The sequence below is a fragment of the Aquila chrysaetos genome, chromosome 10 (genome assembly GCF_900496995.4).
Source record: "Aquila chrysaetos chrysaetos chromosome 10, bAquChr1.4, whole genome shotgun sequence".
Classification (NCBI taxonomy): domain Eukaryota; kingdom Metazoa; phylum Chordata; class Aves; order Accipitriformes; family Accipitridae; genus Aquila; species Aquila chrysaetos.
In genome coordinates this window covers 4,891,164-4,903,083 of record NC_044013.1, presented here as the reverse complement: position 1 = coordinate 4,903,083, position 11,920 = coordinate 4,891,164, and positions in this window count along the sequence as shown.

Genomic DNA, 11,920 nt, shown 5'->3' with positions numbered 1-11,920 from the left:
ATGAAGCTCAGGAGATGCAGCTTAAGTCCATACTTATCTGTGAGTCACACAAGGCCTTTTCGTAAGTTTACTATGGTGATCTATCTATGTTTAAAAAAAAAAAAAAGAGAGAGAGGAAAAAAAAAAGGAAAAAGAGCAATTCATAAAACAGTGAGCAGAACAGGGAATGAGATGCCTGGTTTCTGTTCCAAACTCTGCCAGAGTGACCTTGCACAACCACTTCTCTGTGTTTCAGCATCCACAACTATAAAATGTGAGTAATGAGGTTATAAATGCATCATTTTTATTGAGTAATGGTGTTGCATGGTTCTGTTTTGTCCTTTATTTCTGTTTTCTCTGTAGTTTAATATTTGCCAGTAAAAAGCTTGCAGGTAGCTAATTACATTTCAGGGTTCTCAATCCTCAGTTCATTGCAACTGATGTATTTATTTGTATCTGTACAAAGGTGATATTAATCATTTGGAAACTGCTACAGCCAAGTTACCTAAATGGAGAAAGCCAAATGTGTAGTGCTTTTGCAGGCTGCAGGTGCAAGCCAGCACAAGGGAATCAGGTTTGAAGCGTTAGAAAGTTTTCTACAACTCACTCATCCTCTAAAACCCAACTTCTACCCCACAGCCTTCCTGCCTTATACAAGTCTATGCAGGAAAATTAATCTCCTTTCTCTTTAAGACATTTGCAAATCATTAAAAACATTTGTTATGATTTAGTCTCACTATATTCAAATTATTCCTGTTCACTTACTCCTGTTTCATCTAGTTTCTTAATCTTTTCTTTCTACCCAATATACATAAATAAAAGTCACTACTAGAAGCTTTCCAGTGCACAAACTCTACAGGTCTTTTTTTTTTTTTTTTCTTTGAAGTTACATCTTTGAAGTTGAAAACAAGTGACAATGAAAAGTCACAATGTCTCTGAAATTATATTTACCAATTTAGAATAAAGCTCCTGATGATTGCGTAGTAGTAAAATTGTACATGTTCTGCCTGTATGGTGTATACTATCTGGCTCTTTCTTTGAAATTCTAACAGAAAGGAAAACTGCAAGAAACTTACAGATCTACAGAAATACAGACAATAGATTTGTTTGATGCTGAATATGTTATCTATATGAAAACAAGGTCTGCTGTGCCCATTGTAGTAATTTTTCAGATGTGTACTCCTCAATGGAAATCTGAAGTGTCAAAGTGTGTTTCAGAATTATGTTGTGGTGCAGTAATTAAGAAAAAAAAAAAAAAGGTTGCCTTTTCTTCCCATTAAAAACTTTGTTAGCACACTTACTATCATCAAAGCATTTGTGATAGTAAATTTAGCTACACTTTTGTATTCCAAGTTACAAAATTATTCTGAAATATGTTAAAAGTATTTAATTGCTTTAATGATATTTGTAAAACATTCAGTATATTGCTCTGGAAATTGTGCTTCATGTTCTCTGGTTTTTCTATTCATCATTAGATACCTGTGGAGTTTAATAGAAATATACCTTATGTTAACCTTACTGTTAACAGGGAGTATTTTAAGTCTTTTTTTCTCTCTGTTGCACGTCCTGTGAAGAAAAACTCATATTTCTTTGTAAGAAACAAATACATGGATTGTGTTTGTCATCCAAAAGAATGCATGGGTTCTATCTAAATTGCTGGTGCAGCCTTTTTGAAGTGTTGCTGGATGTTTAAATGTCTTCTTGCTAGTGGACAAATACAGAGTTTGAGGGAAGGCATGGTCTGACTCACTTTGCAAGCCTGTGGTGGTCTTAGACATTGCTGTTTGAAAGCTGCAAAACCTGCAAGAGATCTTGGCGGTTCTCTCAGTGGCAAACACTGGAGGAGCTCTGCTAAGCTTGTCTCAGCGTATTTTATAACAATGATGTTTCTAATTCTGTAAAATCTTATCTTTAAACTATTCCATCTCTCTCTCTCTCATCTATTTTAGTCATTCTTTAACTAAAAGTCTTTGATTTTAGTCATTTAATCACAGTTTGCCTCAGGCAAGCCGTGTGTCTTCCCCTGAATGGCCATTTGTTTCTGTGTTTCTAAAGAGCATCGTAATAAGGAAGCCAGAGAGTTTTAAAGATTTTAAAAGGTGTCTTTGTAAGGTCTCATACAGTATGAAATTCCTTCATTTATATAAATGGGAATGTTCAGGTTTTAAAACTTTTCCATTGATGTGTACGACGCAGGTAGGTAGACTGCTGAGTGTTAGGAGCTGACAATGCCATCAGTACCGCAGTGATGGTCTAAGATACAAAAGGGAGTAAGCTTTCTGGGTAAAATACAACTTTTATTAGGTCAATTGACTCATGCCCATGTGTCTGAGATCCAGTACACTTTTTTAAGCTTTATCAATTAATCTGGTATAAGCTATTGCCTCTGCCTTGCCCCCTTTTTTTGTGTTGTGCATTCATCTCAAGGACAATAGTTTATCTACGCATTTTTACATGGACATTGGCTTTTATGATGTTTTTTGCAGATTTTCAGAGTAGAGATTTAAAGGGAATGGAGAGATCAGAAAAAGGTAAAACTAGTAAGCGGTGATCACAGGTACTGTAAAAAAAAAAAAAAAACAACCAACAAAACAACCAACCACTATTATTTTTATTACAATAGTGCATCAAAAATCCAACAGAGGTTGAAGATCTGTTGTACTAAGAACTTCATTCACAGTTAGTTAATTTCTGCTTCAAAGGAATTGCATGTAGCAGGCAAAGCTACAAATGTAAACTTCCTTTTCTCAAGGTTGCACAGTTCAGATCGGTGGCGAGATGAGGAATTGCCATGAAGTCTCCTGGCTATCAGCTGAGCATTCAACGCAATAAACCAATAAGAAGAAGAACCAATAAGAAAAGCAAGAGCAAAAATTTTCTGGATACAGTTTTATGTAGAAAACATTAAGAATTAGCGTGGTGCATGAAAGGAACGATCATAGCCAAAAGCAGACTTTCCAGTCCTAGACTGTTAAAGCAAGTGACGCCATCACCCGGCACCTGCCAAGATTTCCTTAGATAAATGCAGAGGTAGTATATTGATTTTTATGAAAAAAGACCAGGCCTCCGCTCGAGCAGCGGGCGGTTGCCCTGTGTGGGAGGAGGCCATGACGCACCCCGTGCCGGCCGCAGCCCGCTCCAGCCGGCTCTGTAATGGCTGACCACAGCCCGCTTCCCGCCAAGGCTTCAGCCAATCAGAGGCGGCGACGTGGCGCCTCCGCCCAGGTCCGTTCCGGAAGGGGCGTTTGCCGCCGCTGAGGCGGGAGGCGCGTGAGGAGGCGTTGAAAAAGGAGACGTGAGGAAAAAAAGCGAAGGGGCTTGTCTGGAGAAACGGAAGGGAGGAAGGCGATGAAGGGGGGCTTGTTGGGGGTGCGGCTGGAGGAGCAGCCTTGGGGGGAGGTCCTCCATGCTGGGCCCGAGCGGGGGCTTGGAGCCCTCTCAGGTCTCCCCAGTTACGGTGATCAAGCAGACCGACAGAAACGGGAGCGCCAGCCCTCAGAGCGCGACATCTTAACGTGAAATCGAACGGACGCCTCCAGCTGCTGCCGCAGGGAGGTGTTGCTGCAGTGGCTACAGGCGTGCTGGGAAACCGGGGCAGCTGGGACGCAGCTGGTGGCTCAAAGGAGAGCATTGCTGAGGGATGGGTGGGCCTGTGCCACTTATAAACACCGCCCTAGGCGAAGGAGGGTGGCTTCGGGATCCGCTGATGGAGGTATCTGTGGAGCAATGCTCTGATCCAGTTCATCCTGCCAACGAAATACCCCTGTGGAGGGACCGGGGAAAAAGGAAGTAATCAACTGCAGTTTGTTGGACTGTGGGAGTGTGTTTGTAAGCAAGTAAGAAAGGACCCTGAAAAGGTAGCGATTGCTAACGTCGTGTCTGGCCAGCTGGGCACTGATGCCACTTGGGTATCACCTGATAAGCTTGCTGGACATCCAATTGATCAAGGAATGATGTACGCGTACCATAGTGGGGTTGAGCACATGGAAGACAGGTGTGAGATTAGCAGCGTGGCCAAGGATGAGGTAAGGAGTCCAGTAGTGTGGTCAACCTTGAAAAAAATGTCAAGTGCTGAAAATTTTCCATGCTCCTCCACCAGGAGTTACAGATGTTCCTGAACAAAAAGGGGGAGGATGTGATGAAGGGAACTAATAACTGTTTTGAATTTCTAGCCACATTGAGAAACCGTTTCCAGTTGCTTCCAACACGTTCTGGATTCAACTCATGATCTTAATGATGAAGGACGCCACATCCCATTAGCAATCTTCTGAGCCATACAGTTCTCCTGAGAGCCTGTTTCAGTAAGTTGGTTGATGTTTCTGTGTGATGCATACAAAATATATTTTACAATTAAAGTATTTTTTTCATTCATCATTTAAATCAAATTACAAGGCACTTGAAGATTGAATAATTTATATTCCCCAAAAAGATGTTAGGATATTAAATAGCAGGAATAATGTTAGGTTTATTAAATTGTTGCAGAGAACTCTTTTCTATCTTTGGTACTGCCTCAAACTCTTCATTCCTATCAAATAATTGTTTCCATCTTTGGCTTGATTGTAGGGTTATTTCAGAGGGGTTTTTTGTTTGTTTCTTTTATTTTTTTTAATGTTTACTGGGCAAATTGTTTCAGTTCAGGCATTCCCCAGCTGGCTCATCCTGTCACTGAATTCTGTAAAAGAAGGTTCTTTTCAAAACCATGTTCCCATGTATTCTCTGCATTTGGAGACAAATGCACAACTCTTTTCCCAGATCCGTATTTCCCTCCTGGCAAAGGGCCGCATATTGCCTCAGTGCCTGGCTTGGTGATGTATTATGATATTTATATAAATGGATGCATGTCTTCTGCTAAAGAATTTTCAAAGAGATACAGAGGCATGTGGAGGGACAATTGTATGTGGGTTATTTGTTGGCAAGCTTCAAGTTGGGATGCTGACTATGTGAGAATAACAGCAAAAATGTTATGGTTGGTTTTGCCCCTGAATTTTGGCAGGATGATTTCAGGACCCCCCAAACTGTTTTAAGGCTGAGGCAGTATGCATAGGAATGGGAATTTGCCCTTGTGAGAGTTTCATTTATAGACAGAATTGTGTAGACACAGTTGCTGCAATCCAAAAAGAAAATGGGGAAAGAAAATTTCATTGTGATCAGGCAAGTTAATGCTCTGTTTGAGGGAAGAGTTAAAACCATAATGCAGGGGTCATATATAAACCTTACTTGCCTCAGAACCACTGAGATGAAGAAAAGGAAGCACTTGGAGGATGATAACAAGGATATTATGATGGGTAACACGACGTTTAAGTGCCAATGGAATGGGCAATTCTATAAGCCCTCAGGAAGATAAGTGTTGCTGAAACATGACAACTTATTGAATGAATTTCCTAACACACTTGTTACCATATATTTTTCCCTGCAGAACCACAGTGAATTCTGTCCTGTCGTTTGGCACAAAAATAAAGGGAAGAGAATGTCATCCAGCAGCAGGGTGCTAGAGCCTGGAGTCTGTCTGTTCCCAAATGAAAAGGGTGAAGAAGTAGCTTGCTTGTTTCTGCAGAATATGGAGAACTTCTCTTCAGAAGATGGAAGGTCCAGATTGACAGATATTGTCAAAGGGACTTACAGTAAGGTTTAGCTTATCTCACTTCAAAAGATTGGAAGTGGTAGTAGGAGGTATATGAGTGAGGGGGAAAAATAATTTTCCTCTTGTGGAAGGTAGATGGGGTAGGATAGTTTTTACATGGAGGGAAATGGAAGAGGGGGAATAATCAAGGTAAGGAAATAACATGGCTTCATTTGTAGTGGTGACTTCTAAGTGGATGTTTTGATTCCTGATTTCAAATAGTGAAAATACATACAAACCAAACTGAAAAATAGTTTAATTTCTACCCCATCCTGCCCAACACTGCCTGTTTTGTTTTATAGCAAAAGTATATTGGTGGATACTGGGTATGAAGGCTGGCATCTGTTCCACTTGCTTGAACAGCTTTGGGAACCGCTACAATGCTATATTTGTAATGAAGGTTAATCTCGGTCCGTATTAAAAAGTGACCACATAAATCAGCTGTGTTTCTCATCTCAATCAATGCCCTATAGTCACAGAGCTGCAGAACACAGTATTGACATAAATAGTAATTCATCCAATTAAAGTGCAGTTTCTACTTACCGTTATATTGCATGGTTTCTCTGTGTCTAGCCACATCGGGTGACATCAATCTAGAGTCCAGCAGGTGACCTATCTAGAGACTCTACGTACTGGAGGTAATAAAAATTATGGTGTAAATTACACACTCTTTCAGGGAGGGTAACTGCTTGAGCTCATAAGTGAAAATAGTCTGTGTATCCTTCAACACAGTATAGGAAACTGTAGCAGTTGGGAGACGAGGGTTTCTGTGTCTTCTACCAAAGCACTCCTAACAGCTGCCATGTAGAAGATTCACGCTAAACCTGGCTTTCTGAGCTGGAAAGGGAAAACTGCACCATTTCAGCTCCAAAGAGTTCCGTATTTTTCCCCCAAATTATGTCTGAATTTGATCACTAAAGACAGAATATGGTATTTTCTATGTGAAAGCAATAAATAAGGGGTATGTGAAGTCTTTCCTGGCTGCAATGCAAAGGGAACATCTTGTCTACACTACAACTGAGACTTGAAATCCTTTGGAAACAAATGTGGGATTTATGGATGCTTATCTAAACCAAACAAAATATTTGCAAGTTCATACAGCAATGCGCAGGAACATCAGGTGATAGTGTCTGTTTCTAATGGTTTGCCTAAAGACTCTGGTTGTAAATTTTCCAGTGAAATGGAATCTTACCAGAAAATAGCTATTTTTCATCCCAAAATGTTACAGAAAATGCCTTAATTTCAGCAAGCTTCAGCCAGACCAGTTGTAATCTAACAGAACGGACTTCCATGGGTGTCCATATCCCCTGATGTGATGCTAGAGTAGTTAATATTAGTATTAATTGTTCCAGGTTACGGCTTTTAGCCACTCCTGATTAATACTCCAGTGTATGACTTAAACCAAGGCTAAAATACTTTGTGCCCAGTATCTGTAAACTGATCCAATTTTGTTCATCTCGGTAACTGCATGAAGTTACACTGTCACTTTTAGTGCTGGATCTAGTCTTTTATGTGTTTTTAAATTACTAGGTATCTGCTAGCTAGAAAGGAAGAGCTCAATGAAAAAAGGAGATGGCCACAAAGAGGGACCTTGTGGAGATGATAGCAGCGAAATATTTACTTGAGCCTAAAACAGTGAACCAAGGCTGAATCCTAGCACCTTCACTACTTCGCAGTGAGTCACTTAACCTCTCCATGTTACAGGTTTTTTTTAATAAAATCAAGCTAATTACCTGCCTGAAAGAGGAGTTGTGAGACTAATTAACTAATGTTTGCAAAGTACTTCAGAATTGTAAAGTGCAGCAATAACTGCTGAGTGTTGTTACTACTTTTTTTGAGGCAGATACAGTACGAGCAGTACCTGCTGTTGTAAATCGGTATGGAGGACTGTGTTCTGTTTCAGACTTTCCTGCCTGATTTCACTGATTGCCTCAGTCTCTGTTGTAGTAACCTAAAAAGAAACAAAACATACCAGAAAGCTAAACCCTTGGCTGCCTGCCCCTGTCACTCTCTTCTTGTGTACATTCCCACTCACAGGGATGGTATGTCCTTCACTGAAGTTGCCTGGAAAAAAGTGTTTCCATTTATGTTCAGCGAACTTTCAGAGAATTTTCCTGTTTCAAATTTTGCCTCAGTCACCCTGCCTTTCTCTATTCATTTATTTCTATCATTTGGTGTTATATGCCAGCGGGTTGCTGCTTCAAAAATTGCAGACAAAATAAGACAGATGTGCCAAATGCAAAGATATTAAGAGACCAGTTTCCATAGCAATTGTAACTATGGTCTAAGATCTTCATTCCTGGGTTTGGAGTTATGTTGTAACAGCTGAGCAGATAGAAAATGCTAGATATTGGTGAATGAGTACTTAATAATGTACTGGATGCCATCTTGTCCCACATCAGTTTGGATGGAGATAACCAAGTTCAAATTTCTGGAATTTCCACCACTTTTTGTGTCATTTGTTCCATTTCCATAATACAGTTCTGTCCTGGTTTCAGGATCTCATGTAAGGGTATCTCATGAAGATTGGCTAAGGAAAGTAGTTAAGAGCTTAAATAAATATTACATAAATCATTGTATATGATAGGATTCATACATATAGCATATAGTTAGAATATAATATGTAATAATATATGATATATATATACACCATATAGTTAGAATATAATATATAACAATATATATTATTTATATATTGCACAATATTAAGATATGAAATACATGTTAGATTACCTAGAAAAGTACTAGTTCAGAATTGAGGGCTTCAGGGCTTCATCTGGAAAAATAAAGCAATATACAACTTTTCCTGACATATTTTAATGTTTATTTGCATTATAAACTCTTTGTTTGCTCTTTCATTGATTTTGAAATTGTCTCTGTAGAAGCATGCTTGCATACATCCACCTTCTATCATGTGGATGTTACATAAATAAAAATATTAATAGATAAAAGTAGCAGCCTCTTCACTGTAGCCAAGTCTGGGAGTAGATGAATTGTTAATTCAAATTAAATTGCTTTTATGAACTTCTTGTTCATTTATATTAATTGCTTGTACTGACCTGACCTAACCTACTTAGGTGGAACTGCTGAAATTAAAGATGCTTCCATTTTGCATGCACAAAATGCACAGAGAATTACTTGCTTAAATGCACTCACATACACTTTCTACATAAAAATTAATAAAACTCATTGATATTGTGGCCCAATAAGAGTAGACGTGCCTTTGAGGTTTCTTTCTATCAGGATTTGGGTTGTACTTCACAGCGGGATGGACCGGAATGGTTTGCCTTAAGGTTTGAATGCCTGATAGATTAAAAAATATTCCCATTGCTTGTCCCACGTGTGCTGGAAGAAAGACAGAACTCCAGAGATGTGGTTTATTCAGGTTGCCACTTTATTAACTTAGCTCAGTAGGGAATTATGCAGCAATAACTCATGCAGTGTTAATTCTCATCCTTCCTCACCTTCATGTATTTATTTGAAGGCTTCCATCACTGCTCTTGACTTTGATTTTTGCTGGTTGGTCTCACGATATTGCAGGAAGAGGTTTAGTTCTTGAGAATGGTTAAGATGCGGAGTGGAAGAACTAGCCAAAGGCACAAAAAGACTTAATGTGTTATGTAAGCTACTAAGACTAGGTCAGCTGCTTGGAATTTTTTGTCTCTGCTTCTCCATAATGCCTCCTTCCTCTAAGGCTGGGGCCATAGTAGTGTCCGCTTCCTTTACATATAAAGGTTGTGTGCTTTTGAGATTGTGGAAAACATAATAAATGCATTGAGAATGGATTGTCTGCAATAAACAGATCCATGAAATTCGTACCGTTACCTTGGCAAAACCCGCACAGCATACTTGTACATCCTTTTTGTAATTTGTCAAAGTGAAAATAATCTTTTTGGTTTTGTGCATGTGTGTGCTTCTGGACTTCTTTTTCAGTCAGTGTAAATGTAAACACGGAATTTGGTCATGGAGATTTTATTTCGAGTAATACCGGTCAGCATGACCAGGAGCTCTGGAAAAGGTTGCCAGAGCCATCTAGAACATAAAGAACTGATGGAAGCTGTCATATATATTGTGAAATTTTGCTCAGTTATGTAAACTAAAAAATTAACTTGAGAGTGTTCTAAGGTACTCAAAGCGGGCAGGAGAGGGAGCACATGTTGCAGCAAAGCTCAACATCCTTAAGAGTTCTGTATTTGCATACCTGGAGTTAGAATGGTTCCTGTTTTGTATCAAGCATAAGTGTCCACGTATTATTACCTTAATTGTGATTCCCATCAATCCCATGATAACTTTAAGAGAATAAAGATTGAGTGGCTTCTGTGAGTAGGCCAGAACTAAATAATGGATATTTTGTATTTTATTTTTGTATTCTATCTCTTTTGGACCAGTATCCAATCCAAAAATGAAAAGGAGAGGGGAAAAAAAATACTTGGCGTGTTTCATCAGATATCTCAAAAATACTTTTAAAATCTCAGAATACCTTTATGCAGCGTTTAAGGAACAAAACTGTTATTACTAACTTCTTATTTAACCATTTTCTGTGTGATAGTTGGCTATTTTCTCAACATAGCAGTCTCTAGAGCCCCATGAGTAGATGCGTGAAACAGTTTTATTTTGTACTGAAGTACGCTTCTAGCCATTTTGGCTTCAGAGTGACTGTGGCAGCCTTCTTCCCTTGTAGAATCAAAAACCAGAAAGCAAGTACAGTAAGACTTGACAATAATATTTATGATTCTCAGGTTTAGAGTGACTCTCTCCATTTTTGTAAAGCAGGGAAATTCTCACTGGAGACTTGCTTGTTTAGCCCCCTGTGTATGGTTAAGTTTTCTAAAAGGTTTATAGAGCTTCCAGATAAATACTTGTAAAAGAACGACTACTGCTTGGAGAGAGCAGTGTTGAAACCCTAGTGATATGACAACTTAACTGAATACACAGCAATTATCTATTGTAGATATTATTTTGAAGACTTTTTGTCATGCAGATCGGTACTTTGCCAGGGGAAAAAAAAAAAAAAAAAGACACTTCCCCCCCCAATATATTAGGTACAGCAGAGTCTTTTAGTTTCAGGAAACAGGCTTCTCCATTGAAACACATTATAGTCTGTTAGCAAGTTTTTCTGCTAGCCAAAAAAATTTGCACATGAAGAGCACAATGAGGTGCAAAGAGATTTGATAGAGAACTGATTAAGCTTTAGTAAGCAAAGCTCAGAAGTATTATAAATGTGTATCATCCTTTGTGCTTACGGGTTAATAGGTGCTCTCTGTAGATTTTTCTGGTAGACATTGTGGGTTTTGATTCTGTGATGAAAGCCCTGTAACAACAGGAATAAATTTGTGTTCTGTCTGCCCTGTACTCGAATAACAAGTCTTTGCTGTTCTGTCCAGCTGATAACACCCATTGTGAAACTTCGGGGACAAGGTTGTTCTTGTAAAGTCATCTCCAGAAACTGGTAAGCAGTGCAGTACAAAGATTGTCACTGTACTTTATTCTGATTACTTCCATACCTTCAATAATGCAAATTCTTGGCCAGGATCTGGATTCAAAATAACAAACAAGCATCAGAGGGTGTCTCTTACTTCATAGTCTGGAATGATTTCCAGAGTTTGGCATTTGGGAGTCAGTACCTTGGAAAGGGAAAGAGCTCTGCTGTGTTGTATAATTGATGCATTGAACATATCAGGTGCATGCTAATTTGATGGCTGCTCTTTTTTTCATGTAACTCTGGACACAGATGATTAGCCAAAGCATATACTTAAAGACTGCAGTAATCCAAGGGTGTTAGCTCTTTTTTCCTCAGCCAGCAATATAGGAAACTAACAAGTAGATGGCATTCTATCTCTGTTTTTAAATTAAGAAAAAACTGCTTAGGATGTCTTATAGTCTATTTCTTTCACTTCTTATGTTACATTGTTAGTCTGAATGAAGAAACGCATATTTATTTAATTTAATGGTTATAGCCTCCGATTCTAAAAAATATAATGATCAATATAAACATTGAATTAAAATTGATTCAACACAAAATAAATTCACTTTTAGGTTGAAGAACTCTGGTTTTGATAAAAGATCTGACAGGAAATGACCTTGTGTTGGAAATGGCCAAGTAATGAAATACCAATTTCCTGAAAATCAAAAATATCTGAAAGTAATCAATGGGGCTTAAAACTGAAAAGGAGAAAAAGGACTAATCTTTTTTGGCTGTAGTTTGCATCTTCAGGTTTAACATCGAGGAAGGAATCTTTCTCCCTCCAAAAGTCAAAGGAAAATGTGAACTAAAATGAGAGCATGAGTTTATCAGAAGGATTCAGTGAACAGTAGCTGAGT